The sequence below is a fragment of the Phyllobates terribilis genome, unplaced genomic scaffold (assembly GCF_046119375.1).
Source record: "Phyllobates terribilis strain yellow unplaced genomic scaffold, ASM4611937v1 Scaffold_1__5_contigs__length_1240528914, whole genome shotgun sequence".
NCBI lineage: Eukaryota > Metazoa > Chordata > Amphibia > Anura > Dendrobatidae > Phyllobates > Phyllobates terribilis.
Window position 1 is genome coordinate 16,695,889 of NW_027362761.1, and position 27,891 is coordinate 16,723,779.

Consider the following 27,891-nt stretch of genomic DNA (forward strand, 5'->3'; position numbering starts at 1 on the left):
TTTTAGCAAGGAAAACAATAGCACTACAATGGATGGGAGACCATTCACCAATAAAATGGGAATGGATTCACTTGGTAAACTGAATTTGCTTATCAGAAGAATGTCTACAAAATCGAGGCGGCTTGCAAAACCTCTCAAACATATGGGACATATGGAGTAATCCCTTCTCTGTGATTGCACCCAGGGTAGCATAAGGTCAATCATTGCAGTTTGTGTTATCTTCTCCGGTATTTGACAATCCGTTTCCTCTTCCACACAAGCAACTGAGTTTGAGTGAGGTTTTATTTGTTTGATTTAGGGCGCAGTCAGATGACCATACAGTCCTGCTCATCGTTATTTGGCACCCATGAATTTATGTACATAATGTGGAATATCTCCTGAAAAAAATTAATCTAGTGTAACAGTTTTTTTTGTATAGAGCACTCTTGTTAAATACAAAAGAGCAAATGATAAACAATAATTTAAAACAAAAAACAATGGGAGAGAAAAATAGAAAAACCTAAAGCTTGCAGTGACACTGGTATTGGCACCCTTTACATCAATTTAGTATGGAAACACATTTTGACTCGCCTGTGGTAAATCACAAAAGAGATTCACCTGTAATTGTTGGTGCCCATGTGACATGAATTAGCCAATGAATGATGACTTCAGTGTTTTAAAGTCACATGGTAGGCCCTGTTTCTTTGAGACAATGAGTAAGATAGAGGAACTGCCTGAGGACATCAGAACTGCCATTAGCAAACACAAGACTTCCAAAGGGTATAAGGCCATCTCCAAAGACCTTGGTATCCCAGTTTCAACAGTGCGCAATGTTGTTAAGAAGTTTGCCAAGCATGGAATTGTCAACAACCTCATTGGACGTGGGGGAAAGAGGAAAATTGACAAGAGATGTCTTCGATGTTTGGTGGAAAAAAAACTACGTCAAACATCCAGAGACCCGAAGGCCAATCTGGATCAGTCTGGGGTCATGGTTTCAACAAGTACCATAAGTCGTATATTAAACCAAGCAGAGCTTTATGGGTGAAGGCAAAGGAAGAAACCATTGCTGAAGAAAAGACATAGAAAGGAACAACTGATCTTTACCAAGGAACCTTGACAAATCACAATCCTTCTGGGAAAATGTTCTGTGGACAGTTGAAACAAAAATAGATCTTTTTGGCAATGCAAAGAAACAGTTTGTTTACAGGCGGTGCAATGAAGCTTATAAGGAAAAGAATACCTTACCAACAGTTAAGCATGGTGGAGGATCCATAATGCTGTGGAGTTGCTTTGCTGCGTCTGGTACTGGAGGCCTTGACCATATCACAGGAATCATAAAATCAGAGAATTATCAAGAGATTGTAGAGCGAGATGTACTACCCAGTGTAAGAAAAGTTCGGTTTGAATTGAAGATCATGGGTCCTCCAGCAAGACAATGACCCAAAGCACACATCAAAAGTACACAGGAATGGTTGAAAATGAAAACATGGACTGTTTTAAAATGGCCAGCAATAAGTCCTGACCTAAATCCCTTTGAAAATCTTTGGGGTGAGCTGACATCTGCCATTGGGAAAAAGAACCCTGCAAGCATTCAAGAGCTTGAACAAACTACAAAGGAAGAGTGGGAGAAAATTCCAGCTGAGAAGTGCAAGAAGCTTTATATATGGCTACAAGAAACATTTGGAGGCGTTCAGCTATGCCAAAAGGTGTGCAACCAAGTATTAATTAGGGTTGCCTTTATTGCTGCACATGCTGTTTATTCTGTTTTTTTCTTGAAATTGCAACATGGAACTTGAAAAACAATGTTTTATTGTTTTATTACTTTGGACCACTAATTAAAAAATCCTGAATATATAACTTTGGTACATCTCCATTTATTTATGAAGATATTGTACAGTCTATGAAAAAAATTAAGGCGTGCCAATAATGGTGAGCAGCACTGTATAAATCAGACCGAGATCATACCATAATTAACGGACTGGTCGGTGGCTCTCCCAAGCATGCAGCTTCATATATGTAACGGACTGGGTGGTGGAACCACTGTGCCATGATCCGAGGAGAGCCCGGAGGGGTGTGACTAGGAGCCTCACCTAGTCCAACCTCGGATGCACGGCGGCTGACGATACCGCGATCCGAGGAGAGACTAGGGATAGGGAGGCGGGACCAGGTGCTACTTCGGGACTGACCTCGGGTGGATGGCAGCTGACCCCCAAGGGACAGGAAGCAGAGACGGCCAGGAATGGTAGACTGGCTGGCACCGCTAGTATAGTGACTGGCATGACAGACACACAGGCAAGCAGGTACTGGCGGACACGAATGGTAGCCAGGTAGGTAGGTGCAGACTGGTACGGCTGATATACAGGCAGGCTGGTAATGTTGGGCACGACTGTTATACAGGCAGGCGTGACAGATGCACTGACTGACAGGTGCTGGTGGGTACGACTGATGTACTGACAGGCAGGTGGACACGGCTGATATACCAGCAGATATACAGGAATATGAGCACTGGGATCTGATAACTGACAAGTGTGTTAGGAACAGACTTACAACGTTGCACAAGCACCTCCCATCAGGCGAGTGCCCTAAGCACATTGCCTGGGGATCTGTGTGCAGTGCACACACCCCAAGCATCAGCAGCCGGAGCAGGAAGTGCGTGACGGGGGCTGTTGCGGTGAGTCGGCAACTCGGCCGGAGGAGGGAGGCAGAAGGCAGAGACGCTGGTGCTCTTCTTCCTTAGCGAGTGTGAACGAGCTTAGTGTGACTGGAGCGTAAGTGCAAACGGAAGTAAGTGTGTGACTTGTGATTCAGTGAAGAGGTATTTGTGAATCCTGCAGCAAATGTGTGTGAATAGCTGTGAGTTGCTGAATTGTGAACTGCTGCGTGCTTTTCTACCGGTTTAATTTTATTGGGCTTTTTAAAACCTATTTTCTCTACAGTTTTACAGTCTCTTATTTTACTACCTGTGTGTTTAAGGGTTAACTACATTGCACTTAAATCCTGAGGTGTAGCTATACTCACAAGGGGTTAATTAAGGGTGAGGGGTCATAATTAAGGGTTTATAAGTGGCAGCTGGTTGGGGCTTCCAGTCCTTTGGAAGTGCATTGAGCAGTAGGTTGGATCGCTGCTAAAGGAAAAAACAAACAAAAAAAAAAAATCTCTTTAAATCATCTTCCTTAGCGATTGTGAACGAGCTGAGTGTGACTGGAGCGTAAGTAAGTGTGTAACTTGTGACTCAGTGACTTTGGATTCAGGGAGTTGGGAAGGGAGGAATTTGGATTGAATTGCTGGCTGTATTTTATTAATTCTTTACATTTCTTTTTACTTAACATTTCTGTCTAGTGCAATCCCCATTAGGAAATGAGCTCCATTATTGACAATGATATCCAGTGTGCATCTTGCCCACATGTATGCAATCCTTGAACAGCCGGTCGGGTTTGCATACTGCTGTGCGAGATGTGTGCACGTTGTGCGTTTGGAAGCCCAGGTACTCAATCTAAATGAGCAGCTGGCAACACTGAGATCCATAGACAATATGGAAAGGAGTTTGCTGCTCACTGAGCAGCTGCTCACTGGGGTAGCTGTGGGGGAGGGTGGTAGTATGGAGCTGCAGGACAGTGAGGCAGCTAGCTGGGTGACAGAAGGGGGGGTAGAGGGAAGAGTGCCAGGGAGGCTAGTCCTGACCTGGCACACCCCAATAAGTTTGCAAAGTTGGCAGATGAGGGGGGTGTCAGTCCAGGGGTAGCACTGCTGCAGCAAGGCATGTCCTCTGAAAACCGGAGGAGTGTCAGCTCCAGTAAGGGGGTAATAGGAGAGCAGGGCAAGCCAGGCAGGTGCTGGTAGTGGGGGACTCAATTATTAGGGGAACAGATAGGGCAATCTGTCACAAAGACAGGGATCATCGAACAGTGTGCTGCCTACCTGGCGCTCGAGTCCGGCACATCGCTGATAGGGTTGACAGATTGCTGGGAGGGGCTTGTGAGGACCCAGCGGTCATGGTGCACATTGGCACAAATTACAAAGTTAGAGGTAGGTTGAAGGTCCTTAAAGATGATTTCAGGGAATTAGGCTGCAAGCTTAAAGCAAGGACCTCCAAGGTGGTATTCTCTGAAATACTGCCTGTACAACGTGCCACGCCAAAGAGGCAACGGGAGATTAGGGAGATAAATAAGTGGCTCAGGAATTGGTGTAGGAAGGAGGGGTTTGGGTTACTGACAACTGGGCTGACTTCTCAGTTGGCTACAGGTTCTACGTCAGGGACGAGCTGCACCTCAATGGGGAGGGTGCAGCTGTGCTGGGGAAGAAAATGGCTAGAAGGTTGGAGGAGTGTTTAAACTAGGGATTGGGGGGGAGGGTATTCATTTTATAGGTGGGGAAGATAGTGCAGATAGTGACCTGGGCACAAATAAAGAAATTGGGGGTGGGGTTAGAACAGTCAATATAGTAAGAAGGAATTGAGGTACAGAGAGATACATAAAATGCATGTACGCTAATGCCAGAAGCCTCACCAACAAAATAGAGGAATTAGAATTAATTTTGTTGGAAAATAATTATGACATGGTGGGGATATCTGAGACATGGCTTGACGAGAGCCATGACTGGGCAGTTAATTTTCAGGGCTATAGTCTGTTCAGAAATGACCGTACAAACAAGCGAGGGGGGTGGTGTGTGTGTTTATATATAAATTCATCCTTAAAATCCATCTTGCGTGAGAATATACAGTACCGACCAAAAGTTTGGACACACCTTCTCATTTAAAGATTTTTCTGTATTTTCTTGACTTTGAAAATTGTACATTCACACTGAAGGCATCAAAACTATGAATTAACACATGTGGAATTATATACAGTCATGGCCAAAAGTTTTGAGAATGACACCAAAATTATATTTTCACATGATCTACTGGCCTCTGGTTTTTATTAGTGTTTGTCTGATGTTTATATCACATACAGAAATATAATTGCAATCATATTATGAGTACCAATAGGTTATATTGACAGTTAGAATGAGTTAATGCAGCAAGTCAATATTTGCAGTGTTGCCCCTTCTTCTTCAAGACCTCTGTAATTCTCCCTGGCATGCTCTCAATCAACTTTTGGACCAAATCCTGACTGATTGCAGTCCATTCTTGCATAATCAATGCTTGCATTTTGCCAGAATTTGTTGGTTTTTGTTTGTCCACCCGTCTCTTGATGATTGACCACAAGTTCTCAATGGGATTAAGATCTGGGGAGTTTCCAGGCCATGGACCCAAAATCTCTGTTTTGTTCCATGAGCCATTTAGTTATCACCTTTGCTTTATGGCAAGGTGCTCCATCATGCTGGAAAAGGCATTTTTGGGCGCCAAACTGCTCTTGGACGGTTGGGAGAAGTTGCTCTTGGAGGACATTCTGGTACCATTCTTTATTCATGGCTGTGTTTTTAGGCAAGACTGTGAGTGAGCCGATTCCCTTGGCTGAGAAGCAACCCCTCACATGAATGGTTTCAGGATGCTTTACAGTTGGCATGAGACAAGACTGGTGGTAGCGCTCACCTCTTCTTCTCCGAATAAGCTGTTTTCCAGATGTCCCAAACAATCGAAAAGGGGATTCATCAGAGAAAATGACTTTGCCCCAGTCTTCAGCCGTCCACTCCCTGTACCTTTTGCTGAATATCAGTCGGTCCCTGATGTTTTTTCAGGAGAGAAGTGGCTTCTTTGCTGCCCTCCTTGAAACCAGCCCTTGCTCAAAGAGTCTCCGCCTCACAGTGTGTGCAGAAGCACTCACACCAGCCTGCTGCCATTCCTGAACAAGCTCGGCACTGCTGGTAGTCCGATCCCACAGCTGAAACAGTTTTAAGATACGGTCCTGGCGCTTGCTGGTCTTTCTTGGGCGCCCTGGAGCCTTTTTGACAACAATGGAAGCTCTCTCCTTGAAGTTCTTGATGATGCGATAGATTGTTGACTGAGGTGCAATCTTTGTAGCTGCGATACTCTTCCCTGTTAGGCCATTTTTGTGCAGTGCAATGATGGCTGCATGTGTTTCTTTAGAGATAACCATGGTTAACTGAAGAGAAACAATGATACCAAGAACCAGCCTCCTTTTAAAGTGTCCAGTGATGTCATTCTTACTTAATCATGACTGACTGATCGCCAGCCCTGTCCTCATCAACACCCACACCTGTGTTAATGGATCAACCACTAAAACGATGTTAGCTGCTCCTTTTAAGGCAGGACTGCTATGATGTTGAAATGTGTTTTGGGGGTTAAAGTTCATTTTCTGGGCAAATATTGACTTTGCAAGTACAGTAATTGCTGTTAAGCTGATCACTCTTTGACATTCAGGAGTATATGCAAATTGCCATTACAAAAAATGAAGCAGTAAACTTTGGAAAAATTACTATTTGTCTCATTCTCAATACTTTTGGCCATGACTGTACTTAACAAAAAAGTGTGAAACAACTGAAAATATGTCTTATATTCTAGGTTCTTCAAAGTAGCCACCTTTTTGCTTTGATGACTGCTTTGCACACTCTTGGCATTCTCTTGATGAGCTTCAAGAAGTAGTCACCGGAAATGGTTTTCACTTCACAGGTGTGCCCTGTCAGGTTTAATAAGTGGGATTTCTTGCCCTATAAATGGGGTTGGGACCATCAGTTGTGTTGTGCAAAAGTCTGGTGGATACACAGCTGATAGTCCTACTGAATAGACTGTTAGAATTTGTATTATGGCAAGAAAAAAGCAGCTAAGTAAAGAAAAACGAGTGGCCATCATTACTTTAAGAAATGAAGGTCAGTCAGTCCGAAAAATTGGCCAAACTTTGAAAGTGTCCCCAAGTGCAGTTGCAAAAACCATCAAGCGCTACAAAGAAACTGGCTCACATGAGGACCGCCCCTGGAAAGTAAGACCAAGAGTCACTTCTGCTTCTGAGGATAAGTTTATCCGAGTCACCAGCCTCAGAAATCGCAGGTTAACAGCAGCTCAGATTAGAGACCAGGTCAATGCCACGCAGAGTTCTAGCAGCAGACACATCTCTTCAACAACTGTTAAGAGGAGACTTTGTGCAGCTGGCCTTCATGGTAAAATAGTTGCTAGGAAACCACTGCTAAGGACAGGCAACAAGCAGAAGAGACTTGTTTGGGCTAAAGAACACAAGGAATGGACATTAGACCAGTGGAAATCTGTGCTTTGGTCTGATGAGTCCAAATTTGAGATCTTTGGTTCCAACCACCGTGTCTTTGTGCGACGCAGAAAAGGTGAACAGATGGACTCTACATGCCTGGTTCCCACTGTGAAGCATGGAGGAGGAGGTGTGATGGTGTGGGGGCGCTTTGCTGGTGACACTGTTGGGGATTTATTCAAAATTGAAGGCATACTAAACCAGCATGGCTACCACAGCATCTTGCAGCGGCATGCTATTCCATCCGGTTTGTGTTTAGTTGGACGATCATTTATTTTTCAACAGGACAATGACCCCAAACACACCTCCAGGCTGTGTAAGGGCTATTTGACCAAGAAGGAGAGTGATGGTGTGCTACGCCAGATGACCTGGCCTCCACAGTCACCAGACCTGAACCCAATCGAGATGGTTTGGGGTGAGCTGGACCGCAGAGTGAAGGCAAAAGGGCCAACAAGTGCTAAGCGTCTCTGGGAACTCCTTCAAGATTGTTGGAAGACCATTTCCAGTGACTGCCTCTTGAAGCTCATCAAGAGAATGCCAAGAGTGTGCAAAGCAGTCATCAAAGCAAAAGGTGGCTACTTTGAAGAACCTAGAATATAAGACATATTTTCAGTTGTTTCACACTTTTTTGTTAAGTATATAATTCCACATGTGTTAATTTATAGTTTTGATGCCTTCAGTGTGAATGTACAATTTTCATAGTCCTGAAAATACAGAATTTTTTTTAAATGAGATGGTGTGTCTAAACTTTTGGTCTGTACTGTATGTGAATCTAATGAAAATGTAGAGTCACTGTGGGTGGAGATAAGGGGAGGGGGAAAAAATAATAAATTACTAATAGGGGTTTGTTAGAAGTCTCCAAAAATAATGGAAGCAGCGGAGAATATACTCGTAAAGCAAATGGATGAAGCAGCGAATCAAGGAGAAGTCATTATTATATGGGACTTTAACTACCCTGAAATACATTGGGGAACAGAAGCTTGTAGTTCCAGCAAAGGTAATAGGTTTTTGACAACTGAGAGACAATTACCTTTCACAACTGGTTCAGGACCCAACAAGAAGGGGGACACTACTAGACATAATATTAACCAAAAGGCCAGATCGCATACCAAATATACGAGTTGGGGGTCACTTGAGTAATAGTGATCTCAAAATAATAAGTTTTCATGTATCCTTTAATAAGATATGTAGGGTTACAAGGACACTAAACTTCAGGAAGGCAAATTTCCAACGGTTGAGAGATGATCTTAGTGCAATAAACTGGGACGATATCCTGAGACCTAAAACTACACAAAGCAAATGGGAGACCTTTATTAGCATCCTGAATAGGACCTGTGCACAATATATACCCTATGGGAATAAACATGCTAGAAATAGGAGGAAACCACTATGGCTAAATAGAGCTGTAAGGGGTGCAATAAGTGACAAAAGGAAAGCATTTAGAGAACTAAAGCAAGTAGGTAGTGATGAGGCATTAAATACATATATAAAATTAAATAAATTCTGTAAAAACCAAATTAAGGCAGCAAAGATTTAGACAGAGAGACTTGTTGCCAGAGAAAGTAAAAATAATCCCAAAATATTCTTTAACTACATAAATAGTAAGAAACTAAAAAAATGATAGTGTTGGCCCCCTTAAAAATAGCCTGGGTTAAATGGTAGATGAGGATGAGGAAAAAGCCAATATGCAAAATGATTTTTTTTCAACAGTATTTACACAAGAAAATCGCATGACAGAAAACATGATCAGTGATAACAAAAATTCTCCATTAAATGTCTCTTGCTTAACCCAGCAAGAAGTACTGCGGCGTCTAAAAATCACTAAAGTTGACAAATCCCCGGGCCCGGATGGGACACACCCGCGAGTACTGCAGGAATTAAGTAAAGTCCTAGATAGGCCATTATTTTTAATCTTTAAAGATTCGATAATAACAGGGTCTGTACCACAGGACTGGCGTATAGCAAATGTGGTGCCCATATTTAAAAAGGGGACAAAAACCGAACTTGGAAATTATAGGCCAGTAATCTTAACCTCTACTGTGGGGAAAATCCTAGATGGTTTCCTAAGAGATGCTATACTAGAGTATCTGAAGAAGAATAACCTCATGACCCAATATCAACATGGGTTTACAAGGGACCGTTCCTGTCAAGCTAATCTGATCAGCTTTTATGAAGAGGTAAGTTCTGGACTGGACCAAGGAAATGCAGTGGATGTTGTGTATATGGACTTTTCAAAAGCTTTTGATACAGTTCCACACAAAAGGTTGATACTTAAAATGAGAACAATGGGGATAGGGGAAAATATATGTATGTGGGTTAAGAACTGGCTCAGTGATAGGAAACAAAGGGTGGTTATTAATGGAAAGCACTCAGACTGGGTCTCCGTTAACAGTGGGGTACCACAGGGGTCAGTATTAGGCCCACTTTTTAACATTTATTAATGTAGGGGGCATACAGAGTAGTATTTCAATATTTGCAGATGACACTAAGCTTGGCAGGGTAATCAATACAGAGGAGGACAATTTTATATTACAGGAGGATCTATGTAAACTAGAAGCTTGGGCTGATAAATGGCAAATGATGTTTAACCCCTTCATGACCGGAGCATTTTCTGATTTTGAGTTTTCGTTTTTTGTTCCCTTCCCAGAGCCATAGTCTTTTTATTTTTCACTCAATATGGCCATGTGAGGGCTTATTTTTTGCGGGACGAGTTGTACTTTTAAACGCCATTACTAGTTTTACCATTTTCCAAGACCCATAGCGTCTCCATTTTTCGGGATCTGGGGCCGGGTGAGGGCTTATTTTTTGCGCGCCAGGCTGACTTTTTTATTGATACCATTTTGGGGTAGATCCGATGTTTTGATCGCCCGTTAATGCATTTTATTGCAATGTTGCGGCGACCAAAAAAACAATTGTTTGGAATTTTTTTCTCGTTACGCCTTTTACCCAACAGATTAATTCTTTTTTTATATTGATAGATCAGGTGATTCTGAAAGCGGCGATACCAAATGTGTATGTGGGGTTTATTTTTTATTTTATTTTGAATGAGGCAAAAGGGGAGGGATTTAAACTTTTTTTTTTTTATTATTATTTTTTTTATATTTTTAAAAACATTTTTTTTTACACTTTTTGCTTGCTTCTATAATCTCCATAGGAGACTAGAAGCTGCAACTGTCCGATCGCCTCTGCTACATAGAGGTGATGAGCAGATCACCTCTATGTAGCAGAAATGCTCCTGTGCTATGAGCGCTGACCACTAGGTGGCGCTCATAGCAATCTTTACATGACAACCACTGGGGTCTCCTGCAGACTCAGGGTTGTCATGCCCACCCATCAGTGACCCGCAATCACGTGCCGGGGTCACCGATGGGCGAGGTAAGTGACGAGCTTCCGGCGCTGTTAAATGCCGCTGTCAGAGATTGACAGCGGCATTTAACTAGTTAACGGCCGCGGGTGGATCGCGATTCCGCCCGCAGCTGTTGCGGGCACATGTCAGCTGTAATAATCAGCTGACAGGTGCCCAGTTCAGTGCGGGCTCAGCGCCAGAGTCCCCACTGAACCTGCTTTTCCGACGTGGTGCGTACTATTACTGACCACTTCGGAAAGGGGTTAATGGGGATAAATGTAAGGTAATGCACTTGGGCAGAGGAAATAAAATGTATAATTATATGCTTAATTGTAAAACACTGGGCAAAAGTGTCACTGAACAAGACCTGGGTGTATTGGTGGACGACAAGCTCATTTTTGGTGGCCAGTGTCAGGCAGCTGCTGCAAAGGCAAATAAAATAATGGGATGCATTAAAAGAGACATAGATGCTCATGAGGAGAACATAATTTTACCTCTATACAAGTCACTAGTTCGACCACACTTAGAATACTGTGTTCAGTTCTGGTCTACAGTGTATAAGAAAGACATAGCTGAACTAGAGAGGGTGCAGAGAAGAGTGACCAAGGTTATTAGAGGACTGGGGGGTCTCAAATACCAAGACAGGTTATTACACTTGGGGTTATTTACTGTGGAAAAACGAAGGCTTAGGGGTGATCTTATTACTATGTACAAGTATATGAGGGGACAGTACAAAGACCTTTCTACTGATCTTTTTACTCTGAGGCCTGAGACGGGAACAAGGGGGCTTCTTCTACGTCTGGAGGAAAGAAGGTTTAATCATAATCACAGACGGGGATTCTTTACTGTAAGAGCAGTGAGACTATGGAGCTCTCTGCTGCATGATGTTGTAATGAGTGATTCACTGTTAAAATTTAAGAAGGGCAAGGATGCCTTTCTCGAAAAGTATAATATTCCAGGTTATATGTACTAGATTCCTTGATAGGGCGTTGATCCAGGGAACTAGTCTGATTGTCGTATGGAGTCGGGAAGGAATTTTTTTTCCCCAATGTGGAGCTTAGTGTTTGCCACATGGGTTTTTTTTTGCCTTCCTCTGGATCAACATGTTAGGCATGGGTTGAACTAGATGGACTTAGTCTTCCTTCAACCTTAAAAACTATGTTAGTGTAGTTCTACAATATATTTCTATGCAGCGGCCAGTCTGAGCATTGCGGTTCGATCTCAGTCCGATTTATACGGCCTTCTGACTGCACCCTAAGGGCTCATGCAGATTGCCATAGGTGATCTCATCCGAGAGAATTGGGCTGATTATCTCATTCACTATGCTGCTACTAGGAAATGCTTCAGGTTTTGTGCCAAAATCACTCAGAAAAAATGCAAATTGTCCACAGACCCTTTAAAGTCCATCATTTCTACGACAGTATGCCGTTTGTGTATTTGTTCTGCATTAAAGGGAACCTGTCACAAGATTCACGCTGCCAAATCTCCTGGCAGCATTTTCTATGAAACATCCTGCATTTTAGAGAAAGTATATTTAGAAGATCTGGCTGGGGACCAAAGCCATAGATGAGACTAGTCCAACACTGGTCCAGGTAATTGACAAGTCTCACTATGGGAGATACCTGACAATCACCTGGATTGGCGCTGCCAACTGGCGGGTTGCATCGGACTAGTCTAGTCTCTAGAAATGGTCCCCGATTGGATCTTCTAACTATATTTTTGTTTCGGAGAAAACATATAACTAGCTGCAATTAATGCTGCATGTGGTTTGGGCAGTATGAATTATGTAACTTGTCCCCTTTTAATATGGTTTACATAGCCAAGATTAGATAAGTAAGCTATGTCACAACTTTGTTCATAATGTGTCGTTTACCAGTTGTCATTGAAACAATTAAAAAAAAAAAAATAGAAAGAAATTCTGGGATTTGTCTGTGGGAATCTTTGCCTATTCATCAAGAAGACTGTTGGTTAGGTTAGACACTGATGTTGAAGGAGAAGGCCTGGTTCGCAATCTCCATTTAAATTCATCCTTCGTCCAAGGTTATTCAAGGAGGTTGCAGTCAGGACTTTGTCCAGGCATGTCCAGTTCTTCTGCACCATACATATCTAACCATGACTTTATGGACTTTGCTTTATGCACTGGGGCAATCATGTTCACACAGTGCAGTCAAGAAGGTAATGTTGTAATGGCATTTGCCAAACCCATTCTTCTGCATCGGACTTATAGGTAGAAAATTGAGAGCCAGGCACATTATTAAATTGGATCCCTTTTGGTTACAGAGATTACAATTTTTGGTGACGGGGGCGCCAGGCCATGCACCGTATCCAGTGCTGGTACAGGTACATTGATGACCTGTTATTATTTTTGGAAGGGAACGATCGAGCAGTTTGACCACTTCATGGATCAGTTGAATGTCAACCCTTTCAATATCAAGTTGACATATAAGGCGGATAGCAGGTTAGAGTTCCTGCACGTCAGTATTGAGGTGGATGCTGAGACATGAATACAGACTGAGTTCAGGAAGTCGACCTCTATGATCGCTCTGATCCATGCCTCATCCGCACATAAAGCTGCTACCATTCGGGCCGTCCCAGAGGGCCAGTTCCTCAGGATGAAGCGGATTTGTTCAACCAAGGACTCCATTTGTTCTCTTCGTCTATGATAGGTAAAAAATGTGTGATTGGTCACTTCACTGCTCCAGAGTCCGATGACACTTGGCATTGTGCTTGGTGATGTTAGGCTTGAATGCCGCTGCTTGGCCATGTAAACCCATGTCATGAAGCTCACAGCATACAGTTTTGTGCTGATGTTAATGCCAGAGCAGGCTTCGAAAACTGCAATTGAGTCAGCAGAGCATTTGACGTTTGTTTTGTTTTTTTTATCTGTATGTTTTTATTAAAAAAATGTTTTAGAACATCATTACAAGTTATACAAAAGTACACTAATCAAATCCTTGTCTTGCATTTTCCATTTATCTCAACGGCTGGGTGAATAAAGTACATGTAGTTATTTTTGTCTCTTAGCTCTTTAGCCATTAGAAACAACTGCCACAGTGCAAATTGTTTCCATACAACTCCCCTGCCTCCAACTTAAATGTTGTTATATTTTCAACTATTTTTACCTATTAAGTCTGAACATAAATTAACTACTGGCCGATTAGGCCTTACCTCTGTGTTTCCTCGTTTTTCCTATTAGTTTCTGTTCTAGATATAATTGCAAATCTATAAGTTCTCATAGTGAATATTGAAGCATGTCTATGGCCCCCAGATGACCCTTAACTGCAGCTGAGAAACATCTTAACTCCCTCCTCCCCAAACAGGTAATTTAGGTTGGGGTCTGATAGATAAGACAGGAATGTGGAAGGCGACAGGTTTATGGCCTTTCCCTGCCATTTCTGGTAAGCCTGAGGCTAACTACCTTAAGCTGCTTTGTTCTATTCCAGTTATGAATATTGAGGTTTTTTATGAACACTAAGGATCCTTCAGTTATGAAAGTCCTATTTATAGTTGTGACGATGTGGCGAGCGGAGCGCATTGTCTTAAGTCACTGGGCGGTAACCATAACACTTTCAAATTAAATATCGAACAAATGGATGATGCTAGCCATGCCATGTTTCCTATCTATATAAAGATAAAATCGTGGTAGGAAATATGATGGTAATATCTCCAGTCTGGGACCTCCAGGGGCAAAGATATTGTAGAATCTGGGAATCTCATAATTTTCTAAAGCTGAGCCACATGCTATGGTTTTCTGAACACCATCCCTGTTTAGAGTCACCAGAAGGGAAGGTATGTGGGCTTAACTTGTGTTAATAAATAGCAATTGCCAAATAATAATCTTTCCCAGTTGTGGGAGATGCAGTTTACTGTAGTTCTGTCCGTTGCCCCTCAAAAACTAAGAGCTCCCCTTCATAAAAGCCAGAGCCAGTCCTGCAAGGTCAAGTTTAATACATTTGTTTTCGTTTATCCTTTTTGTTTTATGGAATTGTTTATACTGTAGTATCCCTATCCTGGTATGCATAGTACCCCTCATCGTGGTATGCATGGTACCCCGCATTCCTATCCTGTTATGCATGGCACCCCTCATCCCCAATCCTGGTATGCATGGCACCCCTCATCCCCAATCCTGGTATGCATGGCACCCCTCATCCCCAATCCTGGTATGCATGGCACCCCTCATCCCCAATCCTGGTATGCATGGCACCCCTCATCCCCAATCCTGGTATGCATGGCACCCCTCATCCCCAATCCTGGTATGCATGGCACCCCTCATCCCCAATCCTGGTATGCATGGCACCCCTCATTCCCAATCCTGGTATGTATGGCACCCCTCATCCTGGTATACATGGCACACCATCCCTCATCCTGATATGCATGGCACCCCGCATCCCTATTCTGGTATGTATGGTACCCCTCATCCTGGTATACATGGCACCCCTCATCCCAATTCTGGTATGCATGACACCCTCATCCCCCAATCCTGGTATGCATGGCACCCAATCCCTCATCCTGGTATGCATGGCACTCCTCATCCCCCAATCCTGGTATGCATGGCACTCCTCATCCCCCAATCCTGGTATGCATGGCACCCCATGCCTTATCCTAGTATGCATGGTACCCCTCATCCTGGTATGCATGGTCCCCTTACCACCAATCCTGGTATGCATGGTCCCCCCCTCACTCCCCAATCCTAGTATGCATGGTCCCCCCTCACTCCCCAATCCTGGTATGTATGGTCCCCCCTCACCCCCCAATCCTGGTATGCATGGGCCACTCACCCCCCAATCCTGGTATGTATGCTTGGTCCCCTCACCCCCCCCAATCCTGGTATGCATGGTGCCCCCCTCACCCACCAATCCTGGTATGCATGGTCCCCCCCCTCACCCCCCTAATCCTGGTATGCATGGCACCCCTCACCCCCCAATCCTGGTATGCATGGTACCCCCTCATTCCTCTCCTGGTATGCATGGTCCCCTCACCGCCCAATTAATGGTCATCCCCCCTCACCCCCCAATCCTGGTATGCATGGTCGTCCCCCTCACGCCCTAATCTTGGTATGCATGGTCCCCCCCCAATCCTGGTATGTATGCTTGGTCCCCTTACCCCCCAATCATGGCATGTATGGCAACGCTCATCCCTATCACGCTGCACACATACAAAAAAATAAACACTTATACTCACCTTTCTTCCCTGTGCTCCAGCGCTGTGTCCCGTTCTGCCGGAGGCCGGGGGAGGAGTGCGGCGCCGGAGTACGAGTGTGCCCATACCGCACTGTCCGGCGCCATTTTCCTGAAGACACACTGCAAATGTGTCTCCAGTAAAATGTCGCTATGCGCATGCCCCGATTCCGACGCCTTCACTCCTGCCCTGGTCTTCGGCGAGAAGAAAGGCGCCACGGCAACACTCCTCCCGGTCAGGTAAGTATGGCGCCAGAGATCATGGTATGCGTTCAGTGCCTACACATACCGCGATCTCCGGCACCATACACACTCCTCTTACCTGTAACTGCTCCATGCATTCTGTCTGGAGCCAGACTGCGCAGGCGTGTCTGACACATCTCCGGTTATATTATAGATAATATAATGTAAACATTTCTTAGATAAAGTGACTAGTGCATTAAACAATCATAATTGGACTCGGGTGCATTTTATAATCCTGGAGGGGCGACTCACCCAGTAACATACATATTCATAATACACAGTATGGCTGCACCATGTTGTCCCTGGCGTCCTGTGTGTTCCACTGGGCATGTCTACTCACACGCAGTCAGCTTCAGGAACCAATCAGGAGACTCCCCTTTCTGACATAATGACCGCATCTACGCACTTCATTCCTTTGTGCCGCGGTCGCCATCTTGGAATGTGGACATTGTGACCGCACGTGCGCACTCCACTCTCTTGTGCCGCGGTCGCCATCTTGGAGTATGGAAAGCTATTTCCCAAATGCCAGCACACATTCAATCTCATTTTGACACTGTTGGTGTCTTTTTTTTTTTTTTTTTTTTTTTTTTTTTAGAGATAATATAATGCCATGGCAGTTCTTCCCTCTGCATTTGAGGTGGGGGATTCTTACTCATTCCTCTTTGTCAGAAAAAAACACACACCACAGATCCATAGGTGTCCCCATCACTGGATACGTCCATAGAAATGGGGGATCAGTTCAGAGACCGAGTCCTCTCGGACCCTGTCCCATTACCGAAACACAATAGGTGTAATTGTATTTTTTTTTTTTTTTTAAATTAACACCTTAACCTCACTATAACACTGGACATTTATTATGGGAATCTTAAGATTAAAATTAATTTCAAACTCCATTCCTTTAAGAAGTCTCCAAAAAGCAGTACATTTATATATTGATAGAAAATCCAACACACACACATTACTGGATGAGTCGTCCTCTCCAATCTTCCCTGTGCAAATGGTGATCTACAAGAAAAAATAAGGATAAAATTAAAAAAGTTGCTCATATATTATATAGTAAAATCTTAAAAACATGCTTAGTTTTTGGTCAGGACCCTAGATTATCGCTGCTATATTAAATTCCACATTGGGTTTGAGTGTTGGGTTGGGTTTGAGAGTATTTAATCTAAAGATCCATTCCAATTCTTTTTTTCCTCAACAATTTAGCTCTATCCCCTCCTCATATGTTATAGGGATCATATCTATTATTTTAAATTTTAATTGTTTTTCAGTGTAACCCGCTTCAATAAAATGTTTTGATACCGGAAGGTACATCCTTTTTTTTTCTTATTGTGTACCTATGGTGATTTATACGAGTCTTAAAATCATACGTAGTTTCTCCAATATACCAAAGTAGACAAGGACATTGTAATAAATATATCACATGATCTGAGCCATATGTAAGGTAGTATCTAATTTCATAGTCAATCTGAGTTTTAGGATGGGTAAATTTCTCCCCTTTTAACATTAGTAGACAATTAACACATGAGAGGCATGGGAAACATCCCTTTTTGCCCCTACCTGTAATGTTTGTGTCTTTTTTTTTCAGTGGCCCAATATCCAAATGCACTATTTTATCCCTAACATTTTCTGCCCATCTATAGGAAAATAGTGGAGGATTCTTAAGTACCTTAGTCAAACAATTTCCCAGCATTTTCCAATGATTTCTAATAATTTTCGCAACTTGTTCACTCTCCTCTCCATATGTTGTGACCATTGGCACTCTATCCATACTCCTTTTTTTTTTTTTTTTTTTTTTTTTTTATATAGATTGTATGAGCTCTTTCCTATCCAACTTTTGAGTTTTACTGATCTGACTTTCCAATAATTTTTGAGGATAACCCCTCTCCATAAATTTGTTTGTCAACATATTCATACTAGACTGTAAATTGTCTGCATTACTCTCAATTCTTTTAATTGTCAGATATTGACTGTATGGCAATGCTCTTATTTGTTTAGGATGGTGGCTCTCAAATTTAAGCATATTGTTACAATCCGTAGGTTTAGTATACAACGACGTTCTTAATTCGCCATTTTCCTGTGAAACAAGGAACATCCAGGAATTGTATTTTTTCTTTAGAGCTGACCAATTTAATAGTGTCATCTATCTCATTCAAATAGGCATGAAACTCTTCCAATCCTGCCTGTGTACCCATCCACAGGAGGAAGACGTCATCTATTTACCTCCACCACACCAGTACATGTCTGAAGTAGTGGGATACATAGACAAAGGTACTCCTCCAGCGTTGCCATGACAATATTTGCATAGGCCTGGGCCATGTTTGTCCCCATTGCCGTACCACATAATTGAATAAAAAAATCAATACCAAACAAAAAATAATGATACAGTACAAACTCCAATAGATTTACAATAAAACATTGACTCTCATTTGTAAGCTCAGTGGACAGCAGTTTGCGTTTTATTGCCTCAATCCCTCTTACATTATCAATAGAGGTATAGAGGGAGATCACATCAAAAGAAGCTAGCGTGACCTCCCCCACCATCTCCACATTTTGCAATTTAGAAATAAAATCAGAAATGTCACAAACAAAAGACAATGAGCTCCTGGCTAGAGGATTCAAACTTTTATCCAGCTATATCCCAACCTCGCTAGTCAAGGAATCCACACCCGACACTATAGGTCGCCCTGGAGGATTCTCAAGGAATTTATGAATTTTGGGCAACACATATAGTACGGACGGGGTGGCATGTTCCATCCGCAAAAAAATCAAACAAATCCTTGTCAATGATCTTCTTCTGTAATGCCTCAAGCAAAATATTTTTCATTATATTCATAAATCCAAATTTGGGATCATTATCCACCTTCCTGTACGCCTCCCCATCAATCAATTGTCTCCTGATCTCTTTTATGTAGGATCCCCTGTCTATGACGACAGCACCACCCTTTTTGGCTGGCTTTATAATAATGTGATGGACAAGTTCACGCAATGCTTTTAATTCCTCAGACTTTAAGTTGGGATTTTTTCATTTTGTATGTGTTTGTCCCCTTAACATCTCTACATCATGTTGGACCACCTCAATAAATGCCTGAATTACTGGCACATTCCCCAGGGGTGTAACGGTACCTTTTTTAACCATTAACACCTGCTGTAGACTGAGCTCACTGTCACATGTTTTTGGAGCTACAGTATTATTTGCAAACCATTTTTTTAATTTAATATTCCTAAAAAATCTCTGAAGATCCAATTCAAGCTGGAACCAGTTTACATGCTTAGTAGGACTAAATGTAAGACCCTTATTCAGAAGTGACATTTGTGGTTCTGTTAATATCTTATTCGATAGATTTACCACTAATTTATGTCCCTCCTCCAATATTTGTCTTTGACGTGGTTTTCTCTTCCCTTGTTTTTCTCTTCTGTTGTCTCCGATGTCGTTTACCTCCTCTCCTTTTTCGTAGTTTTTCCTTTGTTGTGCCAAGTCTGGTTCTAGAGAAAATAACAGTATCACATACATATGAATGGGGTTTGAAATCATTGTTCCTATATTTTATATAGTTATGGAAATTACCTTTTCTATTCCAAGAGGTGCTTTTCCCATCTTTTTGCCAGATATATAATATATATATATATAACCATTCTGGTAATCTTCCATATCCAGATTCCATTTCTGGCGTTTCACCTCCTCCAGATCTGCACTGAGTCGTTGCATCCGAATAGCCATTGAATCCTTAAAATTGTCCCAGTCCTCACTTTTCAATTGTGACTTAGATTTTTCTTCCACTTCCACAATGCTTGGAGATAAAAAAAAATAAAAAAAAATCAATATTAAGAAGGATAACATCCATGGCTTATTTATTGGATATCATACTAAAACCAGAGCAAAAAATCGCATTATTGATAAAAAGGTTCGGTCTAATATTGAGCTGCAGGCCCCTTGGATTTTTTTAGTGCATTATAATATTGACCTGATGTGGTCATATGTAACTGCAAAGTTATCATTGTTTTGGAGTCATTTTCATATTTATGTTTCAAATCCGTCACTGATGGTGTACTTAAAAACGTTACATTATCTTCCAACGCCCCCAGAATCCTACCTATCCTACTCCTTAGCAGTATATGAAAAAACTTCAGGGTCTATTATTATATTATCCATTATTCACCAGACAAAAAAATTATTTTAGAACAAAAAAAAGAAAGAAATGGCAGAAAAAATGTGCACCTTCCTTTAAACACTTAAATCACTCACAAAAAAAGAGTAGAATAGCATCATTTAGTTACTCACAACAGGTGCCAAGCCTTCACCCAAATGTCCAATTTGTTCCATATATAGATCCAAAAACGAAAACCACACACCACCAAGAAATTTTTTATTTTTTTTTTAAATGGACTTTATGCAGCCCCAATGGCAACGTTTTGGTTCACAGAACCTTTCTCAAGCAAAGTATAAGTGCTACTGGTGTGATATATATAGTTGCAAAACCTGATTCATGTCATTACATCTCATTAAATTCATTCAAAATTTTACAAGTTACTAGTTTAATGCACTAGTCACTTTATCTAAGAAATGTTTACATTCTAATATCAAATATATTTTTATATAAATGCACATAATATAATTACACTGTTTGGTATCTTATCTATATATGTATCATAATTGTAAAAGTATGTAAAATTATGAATGAATTTAATGAGATGTAATCACATGAATCATGTTTTGAAATTATATACAGCTCTGGCAAAAATTAAGAGACCACTGAACAGTTTTCTATTGGAAAGACTGGTGGAAAGCATGCCAATAGGCATGAAAACTGTGATTACAAATCATGGTTATTCCACCAAATATTGATTTCTGAACTCTTCCTGAGTTAAAACATGAGTAATTTGAGGTCTGAAAGCACTGTTTCTTTTTTAGTATTTTGAAGCTTTATCATTTGCTGCAAATAAATACAAAATTTTTAGCTTTGAATTTCAGAGACATGTTGTCAGTAGTTTATAGACTGAAACAACAATGTACATTTTACTCAAAAATATACCTATAAAGAGATAAATCAGAGAAACTGAAAAATTTGCAGTGGTCTCTTAATTTTTGCCAGAGCTGTATATCACATCAGTAGCACTTGTACTTTACTTGAGAAAGGTTCTGTGAACTGAAAGGTTGCCATTGGGGCTGAGTAAAGTTCATTTAAAAAAAAAAAAAAATTCTTGGTGGTGTGCTGCCTTCGAAAAGAACACAGTACCTACAGTCAAATATAGTGGAGGTTCAAAGATGTTTTGGGGTTGTTTTGCTGCCTTTGGCACTGGGTGACTTGACTGGGTGCAAGGCATCATGAACTCTGAAGATTACCAAAGGATTTTGGTTCGCAACGTAGTGCCCAGTGTCTGAAAGCTGGGTTTGCATCCTAGGTCATGGGTCTTCCAGCAGAGCAATGACCCCAAACATACTTCAAGAAGCACCCATAAATGGATGGAAAAAAAAACGCTGGAGAGCTCTGAAGTGGCCAGCAATGGGTCTGGATCTAAATCCCATTGAATACCTGTGGAGAGATTTTTAAATTTTTTAAATTGCTGTTGGGAGAAGGTGCCCTTCAAATATGAGAGACGTGGAGCAGTTTGAAAAAGAAGAGTGGTCCAAAATTCCAGCTGAGAGGTGTAAGAAGCTTGTTGATGGTTATAGGAAGCGATTGATTGCAGCTATTTATTCCAAAAGGTGCAAACAAATATTAAATTGAGGGTGCCAACGATTTTGTCCAGACCATTTTTGGGGTTTTGTGTGAAATTATGTCCAATTTGCCTTTTTTTCTTTTTTTTGTATTGTTTAAGTACACACAAAGGAAATTAACATGTGTAATTGCAAAATTTTATGGGAGAAATACTTAATTTTCTGGAACAATTTCTAGAGTGCCAGCATTTTCAGCCATGACTGTATATCTCCCATACCTTATAATTGGAAGTGTATATACTGTAAGCTCACTTTGAGTGGCCTAGTAGTTAAGACAGCCGCAGACTCGTCCATCATTCATCGGTCAATTGCGTAATTGTCCTGACTGTTAGAGGCAGCGGCATGTAGTCTTTGACAAATTTGTGGCAGCTGTGGGATCTGCTTGATCCCCTCGGCTGTTATTTTTGATAGTTTCCCTTCATTTGCCCCATGTTTACTGTTCTGGTGATGGCGTGCCACTTTAATCCATGCCACCGTTACTATATTTACCTGTTTATATTCTCCATGAGGCCTTTGGTGAATCTGCGGAGATCCCAGCACAGACATTTGTATTTACCCCTAATTGATGAGTACCTCAAAGTGTGGGCTCTCCGGCTACCAATGTTTCTTGATATCAAAAAGTGACTCAAAATATTCCTTGATGTTTGAATTTGTTGCAGTAATTGCAATATGAAACTTTTGCTTGTTTGAAAAAGGCCTCTACTTTTTTCATTTTGCACAATGATGCCTCTGCCCATTACATTTTTTTGAAGGAATGATAATTTATCCAAGAACATGGGGCACATGATTCTGCAACCATGTTTGCATTTTTCTCCTTCCGCCCTTTAACTTATACTAGATTAAGTAGTTTACGGGCACCTGGACTACAGTTATATTAATCAGGATCGAAATACCGAAAACTTGGGGAGTGAAATTGAGAAGATATACTTGAAGAGATCATGTTGCCTTACGCTGAAGAGGATATGCACTTGAAATGAGTGTTTCAACAAGACAACGACCCTAAACACACCAGTAAACTAGAAAAATCTTGGTTCCAATCCAACAAAATTGAGGTTATGGAGTGGCCAACCCAATCTCCGGACCTTAATCCGATAGAACACTTGTGGGGTGAGATCAAAATTACCGTTTCTGAGGCAAAGCCAACAAATGCAAACAAAATTGTGGGATGTAGTCAAAGCATCCTATGCTGGAACAACATTTGACAGGTGCCAGAAGTTGGTTGACTCTATGGAACATGGATGTGAAGTAGTTGTAAAAAACTGTGGGTATAAAACTAAAATATTAGGTTAATGATTCACAGGAATGCTAAATCCTCAAAAAACATACATAGTGAGTTTGTAAAGACAAATGCAGACACTGCTATTTTTTAGAACAGCTCAATGTTCATTTTTTGTTATTTTCTGCAAAGTAGTTAAAATATATACATTTCTCTTCATGTTTTGAATTAGAAAACAGTGCACAATGTTCCCAATGCATGGAAATAAAAACTAGTATAAAGATTTTGTGCTTAACTCATGTTTTTGAACACACTGCTATTATTTTGAACACTATTGTAACACAATGGAAGCAAATCTACTGTCTGGGAATGCCAGCCAATCCACAGTTATTAGGAAAGGAGCATATACTATATGATAATAAATTAATATTTATTAATATATAATAAAGCAACCTCATTATTACCTTTTCATGTCATGTGAATGTAGCAAAGCTGGAGCCGTCGTGAGAACCATGGAAAGGTAAGGATGAGGTTGCTTTATTATTTTACTTTTATTGCAGGAGATCGTTGGCTTCAGCTGGAATGGGCGTGACGGTAAGTATGGTTTAATTTAGAACAATAAAGAATTGTGTGTTTATTTCAATTAAAGGACTTTATTCTGGGTGTTTGTGGGTTTTTTTTTAACTTTGACTATGGGGTTAGTAATGGGGGTGTCTTATAGACGCCTCTCCATTACTAACCTGGGCTTGATGTCAGCTGGCATTATAAGCTGACATCAACCCCAGCCCTATTACCCCACTGCCACCGCTACAGGGCAGTGGGAAGAGCGAGGCTAAGTGCCAGAATTGGCGCATCCCATGGATGCGCCATTTCTGGGGAGACTGACGGCTGGTGTTTCTAGCCTGGGAGGGGGCCAATATTCATGGCACCCTTCCTGGGCTATTAATATCAGCCCCCAGCTGTCTGCCTAATTTTTGCTAGCTATTAAAAATTCCAACTTTTATACCTTTTACCTTAAGTACATAAAGATATGAGTAATCCACCGGGTCATCCAATTCTCTCAGGTAATGGGAGTTTAATTGAACCCATTTCTAAATTTCTGGACTTCTATTTGAAACCCATTGTGAGTGAACTACCTTCTTATGTAAAGGATTCGACTGAGGTTTTACAAAGATTAGACAGCATTCACATGGAGCCAGATATGTTCCTGGTAACATATGATGTCGAATCTTTATATACGAACATCGAACGTCAATATGGCTTAAGGGCTTTGGAATTTTTCTTGAAAAACCAAAATCTTGATAAGACTCTCTCCAATCTTATTCTAACTCTTATGGAATATGTTCTTACCCACAACAATTTTCTATTTAAAGATCGGCATTATTTACAGAAGAGGGGAGTGGCGATGGGGGTAGCATGTGCCCCATCGTACGCAAACCTCTTTTTGGGATGGTGAGAGAGGGAGCTAATACAAGAGGATGATGAGATTTTTTCTGGCTCAGTCATATTATGGATTCGATTCATAGACGATATTTTGTTTATTTGGCAGGGTACTCGTGAACTTCTGGATCTTTTTTTGGTGCATTTGAATAATAATGTACTCAATATTAAACTATCGTCAGTAATAAGCCAGTCGTCATCAATCAACTTCCTGGATCTCAACATCAATATTGATACTAATGGGACAGTCACTACGGATATCTATCGAAAGGACACAAGTGTGAATGCATTTCTACACGCAAGATCGGCACATCCGGCACATGTGATTAAAGCAATACCCACAGGTCAGTTCATAAGGGCAAGAAGAATTTGCAGTCAGGAAAAAGAACAGGCTAAGATTTTAGAAAGGAGGTTTATCCAATGAGGATACAAGAGGCTGAATGTCAATAAGGCCCATATGTGTGCTAAACAATTGAATAGACAATCCCTCTTGACCTCAAACAAGGACAAAAGGAGAAATGTGAAGGGTCATACAAGACTCATCACTAATTATAACTCCAGATGGAAAGAGATTTCAGAGTCAGTAGCGAAATATTGGCCAATCCTCAAACAGGATGTATCCTTATCCTCTTTTATTTCAGACAGACCAAATTTGACAGCCAAACGTGGAAAAACAATTAAGGATATACTGGTACACAGCCATCATAGAACATCACCCTCTAAATTTATATTTGATTCCAAGGGCCCCAAATGGGGTTGTTGGCAATGTGGCAGTTGCAAGGCATGTAGCCATCTGGAAAGGACTAACATATTCTTTGATTCAACAGGCTCTCGGGAATACAAGATTCTTCATTTTATCAATTGTCAGACATCATACGTTATATATTTGGCTATCTGTCCCTGTGGACTCTACTATGTAGGTATGACGACATGTGAATTGCGAGTCTTCATCCTTGAACATATCAAGGATATCAGATCTGCTATGAAAGTACAAGCAGAAGATTTGGAAACTCTATCAAAATTGAAACCGGTGGCAAGACCCTTTCGAGAATGTCATCCACATCAAGAACATCTGCTGAAATTTAGAGGAATTGACCGACTATACCCCAACATTAGGAAGGGGGATTTGGCCAAAAGACTGCTACAAATGGAATGCAGATGGATTACCGTATTAAAGAGTATGAGACCCAGTGGCCTCAATGATCAATGGGGTTTTGGAAGTTTTCTATAAATGAATTATTCCTGTTCAGGGATGTTGATATATCCACTGTGACCACTGTTCTTTGACTTTTAATTATATGTGCTTTTTTGTATTCTTATATTTTATGGCTCTTTTCTTTTGCAGGGGAGTGGTGCTATGTTTACATGCAGTGTTATTCTATGCTTGCAGTCGTTCTTTTGGTGGGGGATTGATGGCGGTGAACATTGTTTCATGGATGGAATTTCGCATTATATGTGTGTGTATATGTATTGTGGGAAGCTTGGGTATTATGGGTCTGCAGCCAAAATTTGTGCTGTGGCATTTATGTATCACATTTGTGGATGTTAAGGATTATTATATTGTTCGTGTATGTGTACATGTAGGTATGTATGTATGTATGTATGTGTATGTGTATTCGTATATGGTTTAGTAGATATCCATGTATATTTGTTTTGTTTTTTTTCACTCATTCTATATTGCTCTTTGCACTGTGCAGATTGTCCTTCACATTTTTCACATTTTTATATTTTTTCACATTTTTATTCACCTTTCTGCAATCTCTTTATTCCTTTTTCCATATTCATCACAAAGGTTTATTTGGTTTTTTCATTTTTCACAACAATTTCATTTTATACTCACACTTTTTCACATTCACTTTTTATTGCACCCCATTCATACATATTTTATTATTTTTTATATTTTTCATACTTTTTTTTTAACATCACAGTTCTTTTTTTCCTTACATTTTTTGTTTTTCTTTGTGATTAATTTCCCAATGCTCCCATTCATTTTTGTATGAGGTTCTATCTATGGTTACAATTACGGCTATGTGCCATATCCCCACTTATTTTGAGTTCTATCAAGGACTGCATTTATGGCTAATTGGCATTTTTAAAGATGGCTCTTACCGACGCTGTGCGCCGCAGTGCGCGTGCGCCCCACGGGTCTTCTGGATGCCTGTGGACCTGGGCGCGTCATGAATGGCAACATGCCCTTCAGTGACGCGCTCCGGGTCAGCTGCCCGGAAGTATCCGTGGTGGCTCACGCGGGACTTGCGGCGCCCGATAGAAAGACGCCGGTAATTATATTATTATCTACAGCTGCATCTTTCTTGCATTTGTGTATATATGGCATATATATGGAGGGATGTGGGGATGTGTCTCTTTGGACCCCTAATATATGCTTGTATTTCATTTCCCTATATTGCTTAAGAAGGGCTGTGAGCATTCACTTGTTATTACATGATAAATACCAGCCCTGACAATTTGCAATATTTTGGAGGTGCCATTTGTTCTGGCAGCAGTATAAAATAGTGGTATATTCATTTTCATATATTATACAATACACTTGAATATATATTTTTTTATATTTATATGAAATTGTTGCACGGGCACTTTATATTGTATTAAATTTTCAAGGTTTTGTATTTTCACCATATTGGAATATTTATTTATTAAATATTGCTGCTATTGGTATCTCTCATATCTTAAACAGTTGAACAATCATTGCTAATTAAATTTGTGGAAATCTCATTGATTTGGGGGTCTAAATAGAGGAAATTTATTATATTCACTGTTATTTATTCTGAGTATGCCCTACCCTATCCACCTCTCCTGAGCTATATTTGAATTGTGTTTTTAAAGGGTTTTTAACCTTCTTGTGGTCTGTCTTGTTATGTCTAAATTTAATAAAATTGATATATGATGAATATTGAGTATTGTTTTATTCCTTTATGCCTTTTTTATATGGTGGTATTCTGAGTTTGAGGTATTCTGGACTTATTTTCTAAAAATTGTGGTATTTCCTTCTTATTATAGGATTTATTCTGTTATAACATGTAATCAGCATATTATCAAACAGTAATGCTCCCTGACCCTATCTTGCAAGATTTGCAGACAATGAGTTGAGGTACATCTTAACTCAAGTTTCAACATTCAGGATTAATCAAACAATAATGTGGTAATCAACCAAAGAAGAACACAGGTTAAAAAATCAACATAAAAATAAAGGTATATTGCTCTTCGCCATCAGAAAGTATGTGTGGCATAATTAAGAAGAAATGCTGGGTTGTCACAGTTATGATTCAAAATAATGATTACTATTGGGTTGCCACTCTGTTACATCCACGTTATAAGAGTAAATTTTGCCCAATGCTTCCCGCCCTGGAAAGGGACCCGCGAATGTTGGAGTATCGAAACATGCTTTTACACAATTTTAAGATAGGTTTTCCCCAAGACAGCAGTGAGGCACACGGAGTGCATCGCAGCTCTACACTTCCAACCTCTGGCACGTCAATTCGTCAATGCCAAAATATTAGCAGCAGCAGTAGTGTAAGTGGCAGATGCAATTTCTGTGAGTCCTTTCACACATTTTTTTTTAGACCAGCTTGTGCATCTGCACAACAGAGTACAAGTGT

General features: G+C 40.9%; 1 protein-coding gene across 4 annotated transcripts in view; it reads left to right on the top strand.

Moving 5' to 3' along the window:
* CUNH19orf44 (chromosome unknown C19orf44 homolog) overlaps positions 1-27,148 on the top strand; it is a 119,086-nt gene extending 91,938 nt beyond the window's left edge. For 2 of the 4 annotated variants that reach the window (XR_012252324.1, XR_012252328.1), the window contains 2 exons: positions 24,384-24,618; positions 25,102-27,147. The gene's annotated coding sequence lies outside the window, so the exon portion shown is untranslated. Of the gene's footprint in view, positions 1-18,059; positions 18,171-24,383; positions 24,619-25,101 lie in introns of all 4 variants that reach the window. The other 2 variants (XR_012252327.1, XR_012252329.1) reach the window with 2 other exon arrangements.
* The last annotated feature ends 743 nt before the right edge of the window (positions 27,149-27,891 follow it).